At 40.5% G+C, this 23,509-nt stretch overlaps 1 protein-coding gene across 11 annotated transcripts in view; it reads right to left on the bottom strand.

Moving 5' to 3' along the window:
- LRRFIP2 (LRR binding FLII interacting protein 2) overlaps positions 1 to 23,288 on the bottom strand; it is a 106,007-nt gene extending 82,719 nt beyond the window's left edge. The window contains exon 1 of one of the 11 annotated variants that reach the window (XM_061127738.1): positions 23,063 to 23,288. The gene's annotated coding sequence lies outside the window, so the exon portion shown is untranslated. The remainder of the gene's footprint in view (positions 1 to 23,062) is intronic. The other 10 variants (XM_061127724.1, XM_061127728.1, XM_061127730.1 and 7 more) reach the window with 10 other exon arrangements.
- Positions 23,289 to 23,509: the final 221 nt, after the last annotated feature.

Genomic DNA, 23,509 nt, shown 5'->3' with positions numbered 1-23,509 from the left:
GCATCAGGGTCTTTTCCAATGATTGGCTCCTCGCATCAGGTGGCCAAAGTATTGGAGCTTCAGCATCAGTCCTTCCAATGAATATTTAAGGTTGATTTCCTTTAGGATTGACTGGCTTGATCTCCCTGCTGTCCAAGGGACTCTCTCAAGAGTCTTCCCCAGCACCATAATTCAAAAGCATCAATTCTTCAGCACTCAGCCTTCTTTATGGTCCAACTCTCACATCTGTACATGACTACTGGAAAAACCATAGTTTTGACTACATGGACCTTTGTCAGCAAGATGATGTCTCTGCTTTTTAATACAGTGTCTATGTTTGTCATCGCTTTCCTTCCAAGGAGCAAGCGTCTTTTAATTCTTTGGCTGCAGTCACTGTCAGCAGTGATACTGAAGCCCAAGAAAATAAAGTCTGTCAGTGTTTCCAATTTTTCCCCTTCTATTTGCCAAAGTGATGGGACCAGACGCCATGATCTTAGTTTTCTGAATACTGAGTTTTAAGCCAGCTTTTTCACTTTTGCCCTTCATGGATCACAGTCTTGTTGCAGCAAAGGGGCTTGTGTAACTCAATGAAACTATGAGCCACGCTGTGCAGGGCCACCCAAGACGGATGGATCATAGTCGAGAGTTCTGACAAAACATGGTCAACTGGAGGAGAGAATGGCAAACCACTCCAGTGTTCTTGGCCTGAGAACCCCATGAACAGTACGACAACCAACATCAAGGGCAACAAATCCTGAATAGCTGCTATTGCCAGGCAGGTACTATGGGAGGTGTTAAAAATACAGTGATGAACAAAACAGCAATGAGATAGGCCAATGACTAAGAATATATCTATTGGTCTATTATTATTGTTATTATAAAATAGATGTACTTTTACAAAGGAGTGAAGGAAAAAGTCATCTGCTAGGATTAAGTAACAAGGATGATAAAGACCATCTAACCTTTCTAGAACATGGTATTTGAAATAAAAGACACTAGTGAGAGAATGCATCCCAAATTACATGACTCCTTCTCTCCTATACACATTCCTGGGCATGTATTTTTTTTTTAATGAAATATCCATCAGTTTTTCCCTAGTTTTAACAAAATAAACTGGCAAGGGACTTCCCTGGTGGTTCAGCGGTTAAGAATCAGCCTTCTAATGCAGACGACGCAAGTTTGAACCCTGATTGGAGAACCGGGATCCCACATGCCATGGAGCAACTAAGCTCATGAGCCACAACTACTGAAGTCCACAGGGCATAACTAGAGAGCCCGTGTGCAGCAGCAAAAGATCCTGCATGCTACAACTAAGACCCGACACAAGTAAACAAAATAAATAATAAATACATCAACCAGCAAAATTTCATTTGACAAGAAGCCACAAAGAAAATCTCAAGTGAGTTTGTCCTGATAGAATACACTATTGAATATATTAAACGTATAAGTGACTTTAATGTATTGGAATGAATTTACTTGATCCAAGCAAAATAAAACAGAACTCATCAATTCATTCTGCCCAAAAAAGTTCTCTCTGATAAAAATTCAGGCCATTCCTATCTTAGCTGACTCCATTTTTTATTCCTACACAGCTGGCCTGTTATGTTTGTCAATCAGATGATAGTCCTATTATTCTGCCATAGAAAATATATCTCTATACAAGAAAGTCCATGCAGTCCATGGGGTAGCAAAGAGTTTGACATGACGAGCGATTGAACTGATACAAGAAAAGGATTTATTTAAATGGAAACAGAAGAAAAAAAAATAAGAATGTATATCTGAAGGCAGCACCTGATTAAATCCTAGCCATGAATCAAGACAATTTCTGGAAAGCACAGATGATTTTTTTCCCCCCAGAAAATGGTGCCATCCTTCTTAGCCTCAGCACCATTTTAACGATCATTCACTTATTTAATAGTAATGCTGTGCAAACACTAGTTACCCACTGAGAGAAAAGCAGCATGCAACAGAAGGTCCCTTTTCAGACCCGAGTGACAATTTAACTGCTGCTCTGTGGTATGTATCATCCAATATTTGCTCTTCAGCCAACTTTCCAAGGACTCACTGAAAGACATTTCACAGAAGTGGGATACAAAACATAGGCATTTTCTAATTCCAGACACACAAAAATAATTAGAGAAGAAAAAAAGATTTGTCTGGAACTGTAGCAAAGTTTAACAGTAGTTTTGCTAGAAGGATGAGTTTTTTTCTTCTTGACTCTCTAAAACTTCAATAGCATTGGGGGAAAAGAGATGCATTTAAAAATAAAAGCTTTCATATCAGAGAATAAACTGGCCCCAAAGTGGATTGCACCCAAATTAGGCCCAATATGCTACCCAGCTGAGACACGCTACTTGACACCACCACCAGTGGCATGCTTTTGAATAGAGGATTTCTTTCTCCTCTTTTCCCATAATCCATTTTCCTTGTTTCTCAACTAATACACTGCCTTAGACATTAGAGCTGCCAGGATATTCCTTAGCACACAGATTTACCTAAATAATTCTTTTCTAGGGGGCTTCCCAGTGGCTCAGTGGTAAAGAATCTGCCTGCCAATGCAGGGGACATGCGTTTGAACCCTGATCCAGGAAGATCCCCACATTCCATGGGGTAACTAAGGCTATGCGTCATAACTACTGAAGCCCGAGCGCCCTAGAGCCTGTGCTCTGCAAGAAAAGCCACTGCAACGAGAAGCCAGCGCACTGCAACAAAGACCCAGCACCGCCAAAAATAAATAACAAATAAAATTTTTTTAAAGAATTATCTTTTCTTAACAATGCCTAAACACCAAAACTGTTTCAACAAGCTCCAGGCTAAGCCACCCCGAGAGAAAGATGACAGCGAAAAGGACGGAGGCGCAGGACAACAGAGAGGAAGCGGAGACAACTTCCTGTCTCCCTTGTCCTCTGAGACTCATCCACAAGGGCTCCCAGGTGTTCTCATGCATAACTGGCCAGATCCCGGCACGTGAGGCAGATCAGTCATTACCTATCTTAAAAAACAATTGAGGGCTTCTGCAAAAATTACGTTGTTTGTATTCTATAAGGAGACATCCTTCCTGACATTAGAAAAATGTAAGGTTTTCAGTCCCTATGCAACCATCTTCTAATAACTCTAGAAGAGTCTACATCACCGACAGGGGGAAACCTTAAAAGAAGTAAGATTTCTGGCACAGGCAATAGAAAACTACTTTTCAATGAAACGACAAAATTAAAGATAGTCTTGAAGGTGACCTCAAATAAATTATTTCCAGTTTCTGATTCTAAAGGATTCTAAAGTAAATTTCTATTCCAAGGAGGTTTTTTTCAAGAACAGTTTTCTTTGGGAGCCATGCTAATTTCTTCCAGCTTTTCCTTAGTGCTATCAACCAAACCCGGAGCTAAACCTTTACACCCCTTGACAAGAGCAAAACTGCCTGCACTTTTGTGAACTCCTTTACCCAATGTCAAGTTGATTTTCTCCAGATGGTTTTGTCATTAAGTATTTGTCTACCTAGAGGAAAGAAAGGGTGCTGTGAAAGATAAACCTTCCAAAACAGACATATCAATAAGGCTTTCTCTTCTCCAACAAGCATCTCATGCAATACATTTCTGAAAAACAGGCATTTTGCCGCATTAAGTGGCGTTTCACTCATGACATGGTTCACTTTTATGAGGACAGAGTATCAGCGTGTCGTATGCTAAATATAGCACACTCAGATAGTTCTGTCTGGGTCCTGATGGTGGCGGTTCCCTACATCGTAAGTATTATACTTCATCATAGAGAATTCAACATACTGGCGTTAAGTCTTCTGTGTCAGCATTGTCATTACAGGTAACCCAAGTCCATACAATAAAACAGTTGGTAGTTACTTATAAGCAAATCCCAAGATCCAGAATGGCACCTGAACTGAAGTTGGAGCGACCGGAGCTGCTGCCCCTGGACAAGATTTAAAGCGAGAGGCTCTGAGCTGGTTGCCCGACCAGTTGCTGCTCTGCTCGTCCCACTGCCTACGACTTCCTTTCCTCACCCAAAGAGCAGAAATAACAACCATCCCCACTGTCTGACATGGCTAATGTGAGGCTCAGGTGAGTTAAGATAAATGCAAGCACTTAGCAGACAAAATGTTTCAAGTGTCTTGAACTAACTAGCTCTTTTACACATTTAGCTTATGAAGCTGACAAAAGGGCATTCCTAGCCTTTCCTTAAAATTCTTTATTTTTAACTAAACAAAAGTATCCTCAAAATTGCTTCTACCAGTATGCTTCTTGAGGTATCACTGGCCATGCTAAAAAAACATTTTAAGGTACTCTGTGTTATTCAAAGTCTTTTTTGGAAAATCTGAATAAATACACAAGTTCAGAGGTATAACTGTATAATGTGTGTTAGTCACCTTATTAGAACACAAATTGACTTAGAAAGACAAAGGTCATTAAATGGTACACTTAAGATCTGCGCATATATCTCTATGTAAATTCCAACTCAAAAGGAAAGGACCTTCAAACAAATACTGAACTCTAGTCAATGATGCACATACTGAAACATTCAGGGTTGAAGTGTACTGATACCTTCTACTTATTTTGAAATGCATCCAAAAATAAAAAGGAATAATTGATAGAGAGGAGAATGGATAAAGGACTATACGGGTGACAACATATAATAAAATATTAATAGCAGAATCCAGGTGGTAGGTACAAGAGTGTTCACAGACCTCTGTCAACTGTTTTTTTTAGCTGTGCCACGCAGCTTGCAAGATCTTAGTTCCCTGACCAGAAATCAAACCTGGGCCTGCAGTGAAAGTGTGGAGTCCTAACTACTAGACCACCAGCGAGTTCCCTCAACTTTTTTGTATGTTTGAGATTTTTTATAATAAAGTGCTGGGAAAAAAGTAACTGGTTGACAAAGGTAGATGACTAAATGAACAAAAGGCATGGCAACTGGGAATTGCAATTAAAAAATCTTGATTTGAAATAAAAAGGAAGGCAGAGGTACTCACAGTATAGAAGAATACCAATAGTTATGTATACATTAGAAAGATTATGGGAAAAAGGAGAGAACATGAATTCCTGGACTAAAAGGAAAAAAAAAATGGAGGCGGGGGAAGGGCACAAAAAGCATGGGGAGGAGAGGGGGAGAGAAAAAGAGAAAAAAGCAAGGAAGGGAGGGAGGGATTGCAAAGACATCAATTCTGAAATATCTAGATGAGACCATTACACAGAACTCACAAAAGCAACAAAAGGAACACCCAGAACTTGAGGCAAAGTAAAAAATGAAAAATACATACATGAGGCAAAACTGGAGGGCCTGGCAGAACAAAGAAAGATAGGTACTAAACACAAACTAAATCTCAGGAAAAGTGTCAGAACCTATAAGGGTTAATTTAAACTCATCTTTTATAAAATACAATGACTATAAAAGGTCAAAGACTTGTATAGTCACATCTCCTACTTCCACACCCAGTAGTCCTAAGAATTACCAAAAATGTTTTTTAAAGTCTAGTATTTTGAATACTTAGTATTCTTATATACCCAACACAACCAATAATCTTTCCGTTTCCTCTTTTCATAAGAGTACATGCCAGGGGCGAACTTCCTTCCTTGCTAACAACGTTATTCAATAAATGAACTCTAACGGGCTGTATGTTCAACATGATTTATAATACTACATTATCAACTGTGCAGAACCTAAATCAGGAAGATGTACTCTTACCAACAACTGCATTCTCAGTTTGCCCTAAGAAGTAAACCACGTTCTAGTAGTACCATTTGAATGGACTCCTTTCCCCATACCTTTAAGTAGCTCAGAAATGTATTGTCACATGTTCAGAGACTGAATGGGAAGGAGAGAAAATTACATACTACTGAAGATAGGTCCCACTTAAAAGTGTGAAATAAAGCAGAAAACAAGAAAACAGCACAAGTACTAGGGTTAAAAATAGAAGCTCAGGTGACAAAAAAACCCAAACAAAAGTGATAAAATCCCAAACAAAGGTGATAAAACCCCAAACAAAGGAAAAATGTAGAAGTGTGAAATAAGGATATTACAAAATTTTAATAAAATTTTAATAAAAGAAATCATATACCTTTAATTTTTCCCTTTTCAATGAAGATCTATGAAAAATTTGCAAGGTACTATGTACATACTAATCATTGCCTTGTAAGTGGAAGAAAGAGTACAATGGGAAAATTAAAATTGTAAAGAGGTCAGAGAGAATGTAGCTATACCATTTGTACATATTCTTTTTTTAAAGTCAAATAATTAATTTACTTATTGGCCACACTGGAGCGCATATGGGAACTTAGTTCCCTAACCAGAGACCAAACCCATGCCCTGTGCAGCGGAAGTGAGAGTCTTAACCACTGGACATCAGGGAAGTCCTGTCTACATATCCTTTCTCACTATTCAGAGAATAGTGTTCTCTGAAGCACAAAGGTTTTTATTTTGAGGAAGTCAAATCACCTATTTTTCTCTTTTGTTGTAAGACTTTGATGGTGTATAGGCTAAGAAAGCACTGTCCACCCAAAGGTGACAAAGATTTACTCTCTTTTCTTCTAAGAGTTTTACAGCTTTAGCTTTTACATAATCCATTCTGAGTTAGTTTTTTACATGGTATGACGCAGGGATCCAACTTCATTCTTTTGCATGTGGTTATCTACTTTTTCCAGTACCATTTGTTTAAAAGACAGTCCTTTCCCTCACTGAACTGTCTTGGTACCCTTGTTAAAAATCAGCTAAACATAAAAGTAAGGGTTTATTTCTGGCCGCACAATTCCATTCCACTGATTATTATGTATATCCTTATGCCAGTATTACACCGTCTGTAATTGATTACTATAGCTTCAGAGTAAGTTTTAACATTAAGAAGCATGAATCCTCCAACTTTGTTCCTCTTTAAGATTGTATTGCCGGGTCTGGGTCCCTTATCTTGCCATACAAATTTTAAGATGGGCATGACTATTTCTGCAACAAAAATTCAATTCTGCACTGTCCAAGATCAATTTGTACAGGAGTGTCACCTTAACAATATTCATATTCCAAAACATGAACATGGGATGCCTTGCCAATTATATAGATCTTCTTTAATTTCTTTCACCAATATTTTGTGATTTTCAATCAACAAATCTTGAATTATTTAAATTAAATTTCTTTTCCCATCACAAGGGTCATTTTAAAGATCAAATGGATATATTGAGTACGTTTTTATAAACTGTAAAATGTTTCAGAAATATAAGATGTAACTGATACCAAAAAAACCCAAAATCTGAAATCACAATAGCAAAAGAGGTGACAAAGCAAAACTCAGAAGGAAATCCCATGGCTAAAGTTAATCTCAGTTGAGCCACAAGTGGGTGGGTAGGTGGGTGGGGAGCTGTGTATTTTCAAACATAAATCTAACCCTAAATCTAATTCAACACCAGACCTACATCCTTTGTGGGAAGGCATTTTTCTCTATTTCCAATTAACTATATATGTTCAGCTCAGTTGCTCAGTCGTGTCTGACTCTTTGTGACCCCATTGACTGCAGCACGCCAGGCCTCCCTGTCCATCACCAACTGCCAGAGTTTACTCAAACTCATGTCCATCAAGTCACTGATGCCATCCAACCATCTCATCCTCTGTCATCCCCTTCTCCTCCTCCTGCCCTCAATCTTTCCCAGCATCAGGGTCTTTTCCAATGAGTCAGTTCTTCACATCAGGTGGCAGAAATATTGGAGTTTCAGCTTTAGCATCAGTCCTTCCAATGAATATTCAGGACTGATTTCCTTTAGGATGAACTAGTTTGATTTCCTTGCAGTCCAAGGGACTCTCAAGAGTCTTCTCCAACACCACAGTTCAAAAGCATCGATTCTTCTATGCTCAGCTTTCTTTATAGTCCAACTCTCACATCCATACAGGACTACTGGAAAAACCATAGCTTTGACTAAACGGACCTTTGTTAGCAAAGTAATTTCTCTTTTTACTATGCTGTCTAGGTTGGTCACAGCTTTTCTTCCAAGGAGCAAGCATCTTTTAATGTCATGGCTGCAATCACCATCTGCAGTGATTTTGGACCAAAGAAAATAAAGTCTCTCACTGTTTCCATTGTTTCCCCATCTATTTGCCATGAAGTGATGGGGCTAGATGCCATGATCTTAGTTTTCTGAATGTTGAGCTTTAAGCCAACTTTTTCACTCTCCTCTTTCACTTTCATCAAGAGGCTCTTTAGTTCTTCTTCACTTTCTGCCATAAGGGTAGTGTCATCTGTATATCTGAGGTTATTAATATTTCTGCCAGCAATCTTGATTCCAGTTTGTGCGTCATCCAGCCTGGCATTTCACATGATGTACTCTGCATATAAGTTAAATAAGCAGGGTGACAATATATAGCCTTGATGTACTCCTTTCCTGATTTGGAACCAGTCTGTTGTTCCACGTCCAGTTCTAACTTTTGATTCTTGGCCCGCATACAGATTTCTCAGGAGGCAGGTCAGGTGGTCTAGTATTCCCATCTCTTAAAGAATTTTCCACAGTTTGTTGTGATCCACACAGTCAAAGGCTTTGGCATACTCAGTAAAGCAGAAATAGATGTTTTTCTGGAACTCTCTTGCCTTTTTGATGATCCAACGGATGTTGGCAATTTGATCTCTGGTTCCTCTGGCTTTTCTAAATCCAGCTTGAACATCTGGAATTTCACAGTTCATGTATTGTTGAAGCCTGGCTTGGAGAATTTTGAGCGTTCTTTTGCTAGTGTGTGAGATGAGTGCAATTGTGCGGTAGTTTGAACATTCTTTGGCATTGCCTTTCTTTGGAATTGGAATGAAAACTGACCTTTTCCAGTCCTGTGGCCACTGCTGAGTTTTCCAAATTTGCTGGCATATTGAGTGCAGCACTTTCACAGCATCATCTTTAGGATTTGAAATAGCTCAACTGGAATTCCATCACCTCCACTAGCCTTGTTCGTAGTGACGCTCCCTAAGGCCCACTTGACTTTGCATTCCAGGATGTCTGGCTCTAGGTGAGTGATCACACCATCGTGGTTATCTGTGTCATGAAGATTTTTTTTTTGTATAGTTCTTCTGTGTATTCTTGCCACCTCTTCTTAATATCTTCGGCTTCTGTTAGGTCCATACCATTTCTGTCCTTTATTGTGCCCATCTTTGCATGAAATGTTCCTTTGGTATCTCTAAGTTTCTTGAAGAGATCTCTAGTCTTTCCCATTCTATTATTTCCCTCTATTTTTTTGCGCTGATCACTGAGGAAGGCTTTCTTATCTCTCCTTGCTATTCTCTGGAACTCTGCATTCAAATGGGTATATCTTTCCTTTTCTCCTTTGCCTTTCACTTCTCTTCTTTTGTCAGCTATTTGTAGGGCCTCCTAAGAGAACCACTTTGCCCTTTTGCATTGCTTTTTCTTGAGGACGGTCTTGATCACTGCCTGTTGTACAATGTCAGGAACCTCTGTCCACAGTTCTTCAGGCACTCTGTCTATCAGATCTAATCCGAGGTATGAAGCAACATTAAAAAGAACTACCTGTCCTCCTACTGAACTTACAAGGGTGTGTTCTCTTTCTGAAGTATGTGTAATTATAACTGAAATACTTTCATGAAAAGAAGTAAAAATCAAAATATGATAGAAGAATAAGATACCTGCTGCTGATAATAAAATAGAAGGGATCAGAATTAAGTCCCAAAGGGGGTGGTTTGGGGGGTGGAATTAGCTTTAGACTTTAGTTTCTCCTTCTGCTTGGGAGTGAATTCTACTGACGATACTCACATTAACTCTATTCTATTAGTTAAAAAAAAAAAACAAACAAACTTAGAATACAACAAAAGAAAAAATTACATGAATAAAGACAATCATTTTAATTTCTTTTTGATCTATAGTAAAACAAAACACTAAGCTGAAAATGACCCAAACTGACAATAGCTTTAAGTCAAGGCCAGTCAACATGATACAATAAATTATAGCATTAGAAAACTCATGGGAAGCAAATAAAGACAGGGACAAATTTGATATCTTGTCTACAAGGTACAAAAAGATGACAAATGGCATGTAAAGTGTGATTGAAATTATGTAATATTTTGTACATATGAAAAATAAATGGCAAAGGAAATAGTGTATAAAAAATTCTTTTTTCTTAAGCTTTATATATTGCAGATAATCACCTTACCAAAAACTGATTTAAGCTACTAAAAGCTACAATTCTGGGGCTACCTCATAGTATGAAAACATGTAAAAAGAATAGTCAACTTTGACACTGTATTAAGCCAATGAAGGGGAAAGATTCATTTGACCTGTCAGAGTACTACAAAGTAGGACTATAAAAATTTATGTTGGTTATCTCTGGTAAAATCATAATGTTCTAACAGATTTCACACCAACCAAGACTCTTATGGACACAATGAAATTCTAAGTAAATGAAAAACACGTTATTAATTTTAAAAAGAATGAACACCATTAGATTAACCTTAAAAATGTAATAAAATTAGAACTCTGACTCCAATCAGTAAGTCAAAATTAGAACAAAGAAGTAACCATTAACGTTACCAAGACTCTGAAGTCTTGGGTAAGACATCAATGTTCAACTCTACATGTTCTTATGATCAGAGCAAAATTCTTTGAAATTTTGTGTTTCTCTTTAGATCCCTATGATTCTTCCACCATGCGTTCACCCACTGGGGGAAAAATAGTGGTGACAGGAAGATACCAACATTTCCCTTCTCTTGGGCCATGCTGGTCAGGTTTGTGTAGCTTAAACTTGTCTTAGAAAGACAAAATAATTCCCTGAAATGGTAGGCAAGATACTGACTAGGCTTATAAAATGATGAAGTTAACAGATAAATATGATGTAAGTACAGTGTTCATGAGGGAAGGACTAGAGAAGAGGGCAGAGCTGACAGCACAGCTGCAAGAGTGGGTGACCCAAGTGTCACTCCAATCCAAAGACACAGGTGACGAGGGCCATTCCAGACACATTCCTTCTGCTCATGAAAGACTCAATACCAATACTTGGTGGGCTCCTTTCTGTAAAAACGAACAGGCCCTCCCAAACCTGCTCATCTACTACCCCCAACACCTCCCACCCCACACACACACACACTCTGACATTCACACACACAAAGAAAATGAAATCATTAATAAAATAACTTCTCTGGGACTTCCCTGGTGGTCCAGTGGCTAAGACTCCATTCTCCCGATGCAGGGAGCCTGGGTCTGATCCCTGTTCAGGGAACTAGGTCCCATATGCCACAACCAAAGAGCCTGCATGCCGCAGCTAAGATCCCACATGCTGCAACTAAGATCCAGTGCAGCCAAATTAATTTTAAAAAGTAGTAACTTTCATGAAGTTAAGGCCATGAGTCACCAGATTCAAAAGGCCTACTGACTGTACAAGTCCTGAATCTACACCAAGGTATTTCATAGTGAATTCTTATAGTTAATTTCAAACATGGGAACAAGAATGATTTTACAAGCTTTCCAGGGATGGAAAGATCAGGTCACAGATAAAGGATTAACAATTAGAATGGTTTCAGTCTTCTGGAAACAAAAATAATTCTGGCAACAAGAAGGCAATAGAGTGATGCCTTCACATTCCTGAAAGAAAATTACAGACCCCCTGTAAGAGGCTTAAGCCCAGCCACACTGCTCTGTTCTCATGCGCGCACGCTCAGCTGTGTGTGAGTTAGTCACTCAGTTGTGTCTGACTTTTTGTGACCCATGGACTGTAGCCTGCCAGGCTCCTCTGTCCATGGATTTTTCTAGGCAAGAATACTGGAGTGGGTTGCCGTTTTCTCCTCCAGGGTCATCCTCAAACTTGATTACAAAAGACTTCAGACACCCACAGTTTCAAAAATTTATCTTTTACACCCTATGTTAATGTTACTAAAGGTACATCTCTAATAAAAGAGAAAATCAAAAAGACGGAAACATAGCATACAGGGAATAAATCCAAGACCGAAGAGGTGAACGGGATCAAGCCATCCCAGGGTGGAGGACATCCCAGGAAGAAAGCTACAGACTGAAGCAATCACTGGTTCCAGAGACATAACAGAGAGCTGGCATCGCCCAAACCTCCACAGCCTTTGAGACTTCTTTTTAATACGAGCTGAGCTGGCCCAGGCTTTTAATCTGAATTTAGTCCGTCTTGACCCCATGTTGGAAGTTCCCAATGTTCCACCCCCAGCTGCCTAGATGGGAGGGAGGCCATATTTCACACCATGGATATATTTCACTTTTACCTTCTGCTAACAGAGCAGGAAGAGCCTGAAAGAACAGTGTACTTCCCCAACCATATTTCTTCTTGGTACTTAACACCTTGTAAAGACTTCAGCTCCTCCAGGTGCTCTGACTGTAGTGAGTCTTAGGGTTTCTCAGGACTTATTAGCAAACTTTCCCAAGGACTTAGCAGAAAGGACTCAAGAAAGAGTCTGTTCAGCTTATCTGCTTCTGTCAGCCTTCATTTAATAGTAGCAATGTGGACCTTTCTATTCTTAACTAGGTTCATATTTGCCATTCAGTTTTTCAACTGTCAAAATAGACACTGCCTAGGGATAAATACTGTGGTAGAAATTGGTCTACCATTCATCGAGTCATTTCCCCTTTTTGCCCACAGTTATACTACATTTCAGGGGCTTCCCAGGTTGCACAGTGGTAAAGAATCCATTTGCAATGCAGGAGACACAGGAGACTCGGCTTCAAACCCTGAGTCAGGAAGATCCCTGGAGAAGGAAATGGCAGCTCATCCCAGTGTTCTTGCCTGGAGAATCCCAAGGATGGAGCAGCCTGGTGGGCTACAGTCCATGGGGTCTCCGGGAGTCGGACATGACTGGGCAACTGAGCACACACATGCTACATTTCACGACCTGCCTTGGATTGGGAGCAGCTATTTGACTGAATTCTGGCTCATGGAATGTGGACAAAAATGATATATGTACTAGTCCAGGCCCACAAACTTGCCATGGAACCCACCATGCTCCCTCTCTTTGCCCTTGCATCTGTCAGCCAGAGGCAAAGAGTTCAGTGCAAGTGTGAAAGTCTCTGAGTCCCATGCAAGAGCAGGGTCACTAGATGAAAGTGGTCTGAGTCCTCAGTGACTGTGTGGAACCAGCTACTCCTTTGCCAGTGGGAGTGAGAAAGAAGCTTTAATGTGTTAAACTACTGAGACTTGGGTATTGTTTGTTACAGTAGGTTAGCCTAACCTGACTAATAGACACAAAAGGGTGATCAAACCATTCAGTTTTTCAAAATGAAGTCACAAACTGATTAGGAACACATATTTGCAGGAAGGGATATGATTACAGAGCAAGGCAGGGAATGGTTCCAAAAGAATTATTACCATGTAAAATGGGATTATGATTACTGGGAGGGCAAAGAGCTGTCATTTAAGATTATTTACAGGAAACTTATAGGATACTGAATGTTCAGTTTCTTGGTCTTGGTAGTGAGGCGATAGGTGCTTATTTTATTAGTCTTCCTGAAATTGTATTTTTGTTTTCTATTTCTCTATAGGTATTTCACAAATAAACCACAAATTACTAAATTAGAAAGAGCAGACACTTGAAAATTTAAAATAAATTAGAAAGAGTAGACATGTGAAAAATCTATTGGAGCATTTGGGGAAAATAAGGTGACTAGAAAGCTAACCCCCTCCCTCTCCAAAAAAAAGTCCTTAAATCTCGGGGTGGGGGGAGGGGTGGGAAAGAAAGTTAAACAAGAAAGGAAACAATCATGATATTAATTCTTGGCTTAAGTAGTAAATAGCATTTATTTAGTTATAAGGAAGACACAACTATTAAAATTAATTAATTTTAAAATTAAAATTGCAAAACTAGAATATTGCAGGGAGAAATAGGAACAAATAATGAAAAAAATACTATAAAACAATGATTAAAAAACAGCAGTTTTCCACCATTTGAAGATACTCTTAAGTGCATATATGCTTTTCACACAAAAATAGGTTGATAGAACATGTGCTATTTTGTAACCAGCTATGGCTGATGCTACGGTCGGTTCCCACTCTGGTTTACATCTTTGTGTGAACACCTCACTTGGAATGTAGGCAGAACTCATGACTTGCTTCTACCAACAGACTATGACAAAGGTTACAAGACGTCATTCCCATGATTATACCACACTACATGGGGCTGTCTAGCCTGTAGAATCGCCCTGGGCTTTCCTTGATGCTTTGATGAAGTGGTCAGAACACCCAAGGGTCAAGAACTTCAGGTTGCCCCTAAAAGCTAAGAGCAGCCTTTAGGACCTTGAAGACAGCCTACAGATGACCAAGCAACTTCAAGTAAGCAAGAAGTCTCAGTCATAATTTCACAAGATAACTAATTCTGCCAAAAACCTAAGTGAGCTTAGAAGCAATTTTTTCCCCCAGTTGAGTCTTCAGGTGAGTCTACAGCCCAGCCAACACGTGACTGCAATTTCATGAGACCCTAAACAGAAGACAGTTTAACTTCGCTCAGACTCCTGCCCCCAAAGAAACTGTAGGATAATAAATGTGTGTTGTTTTAAGTTGCTAAATTTGTGCACTCTGTTATACAACACAGAAAACAAATGCAACTGCTTTAAAAACTGGATGAATGAATTCAGCAAAGGTGTAGGGATACAAAATCAATACAGAAGATCAGCCGTATTTCTATACACTGACAACCAAATGAACAACTAAAAAGGAAAGAAAGAAAACAATACTGTTTACGATAAGAAAAAAAGAACAAAACACTAGGAATATGCTTAACCGAGAAGGCAAAAAATCTGTTCACTGAAAACTACAAAATATTGTTAAAAGAAATGAAAGGACACATAAATAAATGGAAAGCTACCTCATGTTCATGGATTGGAAAACTTTATACTGTTAAAACATCAAAACACCCAAAGAAACTGACAGCTCCAATGCACTCTCTACAAATCCCAATTACAGATTCTGCAAAAATGGAAAAATCCATCCTAACATTAAAACTCCTATGGAATCTCATGGGACCCCAAATAGCCAAAACAATCTTGAAAAAGAAAAAGAAGGAGGCATCACACTTTCTGATTTCAAAACTTGCTAGAAAGCTACAATAGCCAAAACAATGTGTTACGGGCATATAGAGAGGCATAGAGGCCAAGAGAATTTAACAGATAGCACAAAAATCAACCTGGCATATATGGTCAAATGATTTTCAACAAGGGTGTCAAGATCAGTTAATGGGGAATGGACAGTCTTTCCAACAACTGGTGCTGGTAAAACTGGAAATGCACATGCAGAAGAATAAAGCTGGACTCTTACTGTATGTTGTATACAAAAATCACCCGCTAGTAGGCCAAAGAAATAAATAGAAGAGCTAAAACTGTCTACATACAAAAAGGCTTCTGATGTTTCATACAGCAAAGAATTTTTGAAGAGGACACCAAAATCACAGGCAACAACAGGAAAAGTTAGAGGAAGTGGACTTCAAAACTAAAAACTTTTGTGTGTTAAAGAACACTATCAACAGAGTAAAAAAAAAATTGACCCATGGAACGGGAGAAAATATTTGCAAATCATGTATCTGATAAGGGATTATTAGCATGTGGAATATATAGAGAACCCCCAAAACTCAACAACAACAACAACTCTTTCAAAGCCAGACAAAGGACTTGAACAGCTGCTTCTCCAAAGATATACAAATGATCAAAAAATACTTGAAAAGATGCTCAACACCATTAATCATTATGGAAATGCAAGTCAAAACCACAATGAGATAGTACCACTTACCCACAAGAATGGCTCTATTTTCAGAAAGAAACAAAGAGGGAGAATCTTTGACAGAGTATGTCAAAGATGCAGAGATATCAGAACCTTTGGACACTATAAAATGGTGCAGTTGCTACAGAAAATGGCATGCAAGTCTTCAAAAAAATAACCACAAAATTATTATATGATCCAGCAATTCCACTTCTGGGTATACATCCAGGAGAAAAGCAAGCAGGGACTTACAAAGATATGCACCTGTGTTCAAAAGCAGCATTGTTCACAGGAGCCAAAAGGTAGAAGCAACCCGAAGGTCCATCAACAGATGAATAGACAAAATATATCTATATATGATAAAATATTATTCAGCTTTGAAATCAAGTGAAATTCTCATACATGCTCCAACATGGATGAACCTTGAAGACATGCTAAGGGAAATAAACTAGCTATTTTATAAGACAAATACTCCATGAGTCTACTTACATGAGGTGTCTAGAGCAGTCAAATTCATAGGGACAGAAGGTAGAATGTGGTTACCAGGGGCTGGGGAGCAATGAGGATTATTGTTGAATGGGTAAAGAGTTTCCCTCTGGGAAGAGGAGAAAGTTTTGGAGATGGATGGTGGTGATGGCTGCACAACAATGTGGGTGTACTTAACTGTACACTTTAAGATGCTGAAAATGGCAAATTTTATGTTACATGTATTTTACCACAATGAAAAAAACCACTTTGGATAGAGAGCAAAGGATGAGTGTAGCAAGACAGCAGGATAGAATCCTCTCATTTCCTTGACTATCCACTTGGACATGGGGAAAAACATCTCATCTAAATCTAAAATGGATTTCTTGGAATTTCCCTGGTGGTCCACAGGTTAAAAGTCCCCCTGCCAGTGCAGGGGACACGGGTTTGATCCCTGGTTCAGGAATATCCCACATGCTGGGGGGCAATTAAGCCTGTGGGCCACAACTACTGAGGCCTGTGCTCGAGAGCCCACTCTCCGCAACGAGAAGCCACAGCGCTGAGAAGCCCACAGCACAACTCGGGGAGGCCCGTGTGCGGCAACGAAGACCCAGCGCAGCCAGAGATAAATCAGTCATTCCTTTTTAAGGGACTTTTTTCTATTTTTAGTCTATTTTTATTTTAACATGTATGCTTACTAATTATGTTGTAATTATACAAGAAATAACACAATAAATACAATTTTGTTACTATAAGTGATTAAACCATGTAACAGAGAAATGAACACTTTAACATCCTAATTCCCTGCACACAGCATAGTTTAACTGCTCCTAGCTGTTAAAATGTTTCTATTGAGAAAAGTGGGAGATGTAGAAAGAATAACAAAGTGATCAGAACAGGCAACTTAAAAGTTAAATTTGTTTCCTAAAGCAGTAATTTTATATCCAAACTAGTTAAAAATTTCCTGTTCCTACTGAAGGAAAACTAAGATATAGAAGATTCAAACTGAAAACAATGGGAAAAGATGACTGTGATTTTTAAAGGAGGATTTTATTAATCTACTTCTGAGAAAATAAAAACACCCTGATAAGCCCTTGAACTTCAAGGTTTCTCCAACCTCTTTTCTGCTCTCTGCTCTGCTCTAATCTCACTCTTTTTTCAGAGGAGAAGGGGAAGGCAGAGACAGGGAAGGGATATAACAAGATAATAGGAACATGACAGATAATAGGAATAGAGAAGAGAGAAAAACAGTGGTTATTTTTTTCTACTCACACTGAATACTAAATACATCATCATCATCAAATGCTAACAATCCAAATTTCTGAGGGAAAGGAAAAACTCAACTTTTCTGGAGTGCCAGCCTACTGTGAAGCAAAAGAAAGGAAACCATCTGCAGGTTTTGCATCTATAAATGAAGTCTGTATGCCAAATTCTTCAAACAACCTCCACTCTAATCAAGGATTTGGATAAATATGGTGACATGAGCCTTGATCAAGAAAGCAGCACACTAAGCTCTTTAACAGCCTTCTGGCCTAAGAAGCTCTGAGATCAGTGGAAGAACTCCAAACCCAAGCACTTTATTCACTAAGTACGGAAACACCAAGGTTCCATGAGAAAGCATCTGGTACAGAAAGGCAGCTATGCTGGGACACAGCATCTGGTAATACACCAGAAATTTAGAGCAAGAACTTTCTGATATTATACATGGGGCTACACAGTTCTATGGGAAGAAGAGAATGAGAATTCGGGAAGAAGCTTATTTCCCTGTATAAACTCAATAATACTTTTATAACAGCCCATCATTCCCAGTGTCCTTTTGATCCCAGGGACAAGGTCTCCAAACTGGACTTCTATTTCAACTCGGGGCATGGCCTCCCTATTGGGGTAAGAGTAATGTGTTTCCCCTGGTGTAGAACATTAGCCTGATCCTTGCCAAATACTCAGAACCAGACATGACATCAATACTGTGCTCCTCCTTGCACACATTCTTCTACAATGCTGCCCTCGTTAGTTTTCCTTAATCAAGCTCATCCCGTACCAAGGGAAAACAAAACAAAACAAAAAAACCTGGATCTTAGACATGCATGCTAAGCACATTTTCACCCCCAAACTGAGTCTTAATCTTCTGAAGGCAAATGTCCTTTATAAGCTCCCTCTTCTGTTGCCATCTTCCTAAACCGCAGGCCTTCCTGACTTGCAGTGGGGCCAGGACAGATTGTGGTTATGTGGTAGGTTCTGTCAGGAGAGCTTTGACAAGGCCTCAAAATAGACCCTGGGCACCAGCCAAGGAAACTGCCACTCACAAGTTCCAACTCTGTCCTCATACATTAGTTCCTCAGCACTTCCTACCCGCCCCCGCCCCTGCCCCGTCTCTCCTTTAAAAAGAGTAAAGATTTTTGAACTCTTGCTAGTCTTGAGTGAGGTGTGTAACATTGAAATTAAAAATGAAAATCTTCCTTATTCTGCTCAGGACCACTTTGCAGAATAAAGACTAAATCTGTCCTTCTGCCTTGAGAAATTAATCCATCAATAGCATTCTGGTTTATAAAATGATTTTTGGATCTCGAACCCCACAGAGATTTATTTTATTATAAATAGATTAGGATGTGGAAGGTAGAGGAAGCGAAAAAATAGGCCATTTATTTCCCATGTGACTAATATATGGCAGCAGACTTCTGCAGGGCAAGAAGTGAAACTGTATACATTTTTAATTGATATTGGTCATAAACTCCTAAAACAATCAAGCTACTACAAAAGGCACTCCTTTAACTAGTATTGCCAAATATAAATGAAGTAGTTTGTCTATAATAGCACAGTCTTCAAAGTACAATGCTTCTACCTTTACCAGTATAAATAAAATCACCCACCTGTCACTCTAAGGTGTTTAAAATTACCTTATAAAATACACTTGTAGTATATTTTTAAATTGCAAGGAGTAGAAAGAACACAGAGTAATTAACAACTCTTTTCTCCTACAAGGTTAAGAAGAAAGGTAATTTCTATTATAAAATAAATCCCAATATAAGCTTGAAATAAATTTTTAAAATTTCACAATTTAAGTCCCAACCTTGCCCTCACACTTCCAGAAATAAATTCCATATACACACTTACACACTATAGCAAAGGCTTATATATGAGTTGTTCATTACAGCAGTGTTAGCAGAAAGCTAAAAACAACCTTGTTGTTGTAGTTTAGTCACTAACTCGTGTCCGACTCTTTTACGACCCCACGGACTCTAGTCCACCAGGCTCTCTGTCCGTGGGATTTCCCAGGCAAGAATACTGGAGTGAGTTGCCATTTCCTCCTCCAGTGGATCTTCCCAACCCAGGGATGGAAATCTGCATCTCCCGCATTGACAGGCAGATTCTTTACCGCTGAGCCACCAGCGAAGCCAAATGTCTTGAACAGGGAATGTTAAACTGTGGGAAATGAGCAAGTTTTGTTTCATCTATATTAGACAGGTCAGCTGGTCTTTTTTGAAAAATAGATGGACATATGTGCTAATATAGAATGATCTCTAAGACATATCAAAGGTCAGAATGAAAGGGACAGGGCATTTTTTTCTAAACACAGGAGATTATATATGGAAGAGAAATTTTGGAGAGACACATGGGAAACCATTAACCAGAAACCACTGCTTGGATTATGGAGTTGGGTGGCGGAGGGAGTCAAGCCTAGAAGTTTATCATGGAGATGAAACTTCCTTTTCACCAGGGGACATTTTTTTTTTTTTTAATGTTTAATCAATTTTAAAAAGTTCTACAAACAACTACTGAAGCCAGGAGGTGAGCACACTCCTATGGATGCCATTTCTCCACCTCTTCTTAATCACCTGTACTCTTCTTAGCTACTGCTCTTCCCATCTCTAGACTAAAACAACAGCACACATATGGAGCAAATCTCAGAGCTTCCACAAGAAACAGAATCCCTTTCTCCATCCCCCAATCAAAATAAAGATATAACAGAACAAAGGAAAAAGTATTAGCATACAATAAACCCAGTTTTTAGCCCAGTGTTGGATTCCTTTTAAGTCTGCCTTAATTTACTGAAGGCCAGAAAGTTTTTAAAGTGGAAGCACAATGCGCAAGGCAGATCATTTCTAATGGTGTCCTATCTGTTATCTCAAAGGGAAAAAGTGGAGAGAAGGGCAAAGCTATTTTACTCACAGGGTAAATTTTGCTCAACCCTTCTGTCAGAAGTTTTAAAAGTTGAGTTTTGAATGATGGTCATAAACTTTACTGTGTTTCTAACTGAATAAGGTTAAAATACCATCTTTCCATTCATATTCTCCAGGGAGAAAGCAAAGGCAAAGGTCTATGCAATGGCCTATTTGTAGGTACGATGGAAAGTGAGCCTGTGGTGAGGACAGAATGTGTTTCCTCTAAAATGATCCTCATCAAAATTCCCAACATGCTGCAGGGAGATTTCCTACCCCCCCCCCCCCCCCCCCCCCCCCATATCATGGATTCTGCTCCTCTTCACACTAGGAGCAGGGTAAACAATTCACAAAGAGCTTTGCAAGAAACTGCTCCCTCTCGCTTCTAGTAAAGACCTGTTTTTGTTTTGAGAGAAAAAGAATCTACTTTGCCAAACATATTCTCCGAATCAGTTTTTCCCTTCATTGTGGAGATGCTTAAATCCTGACCTAAGAAGGATTCTCTTACAAAGCTACCCATCAGGACTATCAGTTCGGGTGGTTTCCACAAGGGATTTTCCAAAAGGGAATCTCTGTTCAATTGGAAACTGAAACTCTTAAGTCACTATTAGTTGGACAAAAATCAAAAGCAATATTAGGGAACGCTCTGAATATAATGGATATCCAAGGGAATAAAATGCCAAAATTTAGTCCAAGAATTAAAAGAATTTACTAAGCAAGATCAACAGGGCAAATTTACCATTACTTAATAACTGATAAGTAACTATAAAGTTCTTTATAAACCAACATAAAATAAGCTGATTTCCAAAAAGAAGAAATCAAGGCTAAGAGTATCAAGAACTCTATGATTCAAAGTCATTTTGCTTAGCAACACTTCAAAAGCCAAAAATGATCAAATTACATTCCAGTCATAAGTTATTTCTAATTTAAAATGAATTCATTCCCATAATGAATCACTACTTTAATACACACTTTCTTCTAGGACAGAACTTAAACAGGAGCTCTGTATGGTCTTCCCAGGTGTCTCAGTGGTAAAGAATCCGCCCACCAGTGCAGCAGATGCAGGTGAGATCCCTGATTCAGAAAATCCCCTGGGGGAGGAAATGGCAACCCACTCCAGTATTCTTGTCTGGAGAATTCCACGGATTGGAATCTGGAGTCTGGAGGACTAAAGTCCGTGCACAAATGAGCATGTATAAAGTCTCATTCCACCTTTTTAAGGGCAGATTTTCCCAAATGGGTAAGGTCTTTCCCTCAAATGACTGCTTGTTCTCTGTACTGCAGATTCTTTGAGTGAACTTTTTCCTACCTTAATGATGGTAGCTGTCCTTTTCACTGACATTTAATTTGTTTCTAGACATTTATCTTCCTGGAGTGGGTAAAATCACAATTCACTTAGGAACTAACAAACTATTTTAAATCCAAAGCTTCTGCAAAAGTCCACTATTTGTTTCTCTACCATACTAATGACAATTATTAGCAGCAACAAACCTAACAAAGCATCAATGCAACACTTCGTAGGAGTGACGGTATCTAATTAAACAGGCAGTAACAAACCTCAAACTTTCCTCTATTCCAAGTTTAAGAACCCTATCAATGATTCATTCACACAGAGAGTGATCTAACTTCCTCAATGAATCACACTTTCTGAAATTCTTATTCTACATGAGTATAATACTGGGTCATCATCTCTACATGTGTTCAACACAGCATGAAGTTGGTTAAACTGAGTTAATCCTGTAAGACATTCAAACCACAGCGAACCTCAAGTCCCTGCCAAGCAACACTTATCTGCAACACTTCGCCTTTTCCAACAATTGCACCTCTCCAAACAGATGCATCCCCAAAATAAACATTTAATCTTGAAACACTTATTTTAAACACTAATCAAGAACTGATTCATCCACACCCTGCCCTCCATCTCTCCGATTCCACTACTGCATCCCCATTCTCCTCTCGTTGTGATGCCATGAAAAAGTAATGGACACTGCTATTCTCACACTCAACCTTTAATCAATGAACCTACATTACACTTTTTCTTTTTAAGGGCAGAAGTGCTGAGTCATTAAATGGAAACTCAAAGAAAAAGAGCTACAAGCAGTTGAAGTTTAGGATCCCATCATTTTCCTGGCCAGGTCTCCACAGCCTTATATTTGTATATCCCACGGTGGAAAAAGGAAAGCAAACACTTGAACTTTTTTCCCCTCCCCGTCGAAGAAAGAGAGATGGGTTTCCTTAGGCCCTCTGGCTTCCAGTAACATACCCACGGGCACAAGCAGCAGGCCCGGCTGGAGCTACGCAACTTAACAATCTGGGTGTGAATGACACCTGGCAGTAGTCAAGCGTTAACCCGGACACTCCTAGCTCGGGCTTCATTCGGTTCGGATCAAGGAGGAAGGGGGAAAAGAAAAAATCCCATACAAGCTCCACGCCCTCCACCGGCCTGACACCTTTCCCCGGGTGGCCGGCCGGGGACAGACCGAAGGAGTGGTGTGTCGGGGAGAGGGAGGAGGAGCCCTGAGCACCCAAAGCACAGAGACAGCGGCCCGAGTTCATTTCTCCCACAATGGGAGTATCGCTGTCCCCGCTCGCGGACCGAGGCTGCGCGTTCGAGACCCGGCGTGATGCCCGAGGACGCCCAGGCAGGGGGCGACCTCGATCCCGGGGCCCGCCGGAGGGGGCCTGGCCCCCAGCAGGGGTCGGCGGCAGCGCGGACCTCACCAAGCTGCAGAGGCCGAGAAGCGGGGCCCCGGTTCCCCGCCAAGGCCGGCGGGAGGAGCGGCCGTTACCTGTGTCCGGGCGCGGGCTGGGGCTGCGGGCGCCGCCGGGAAGGGCCGGAGCGCGGCTCGCCGTCCGGGAGCCTGACGGAGCGAAGGGCGAGGGGCGCGGAAGGTGGACTCGGTCCCAGGTCCCCGGCCAGGCGGGCCGGGCAGGACGCGGCGGCTACCGGCGCCGACGGCCGGTCAGTCAGTCACGCCGGTGTCCCCTCGGCGCCGCGGCTGAGACAGCGGGAACCGGCCCCCGGGAGGAGCCGCAGCCCGAGCGGCGGGCGGCGGGCGGCGGGCGGCGGAGGCGGAGGAGGGGCGGGGCCACAGGGTCGGCGACCCACTCACCCGGAAGTACTTGTGGTCGCGGCGGCGCGCGCTGCGCGACTGGCTTGACCCCCCGCGGCTGGCTGCGCGCCGCCGGAGGAGAAGAGACTCTGGACCCCGAGTAGGGTGGAGGCTCGGGCGGCC

This window comes from Dama dama, chromosome 24, assembly GCF_033118175.1.
Source record: "Dama dama isolate Ldn47 chromosome 24, ASM3311817v1, whole genome shotgun sequence".
NCBI lineage: Eukaryota > Metazoa > Chordata > Mammalia > Artiodactyla > Cervidae > Dama > Dama dama.
The sequence above is the reverse complement of the archived record's forward strand: the minus strand, read 5'-3'. Positions and strand labels throughout refer to the sequence as shown.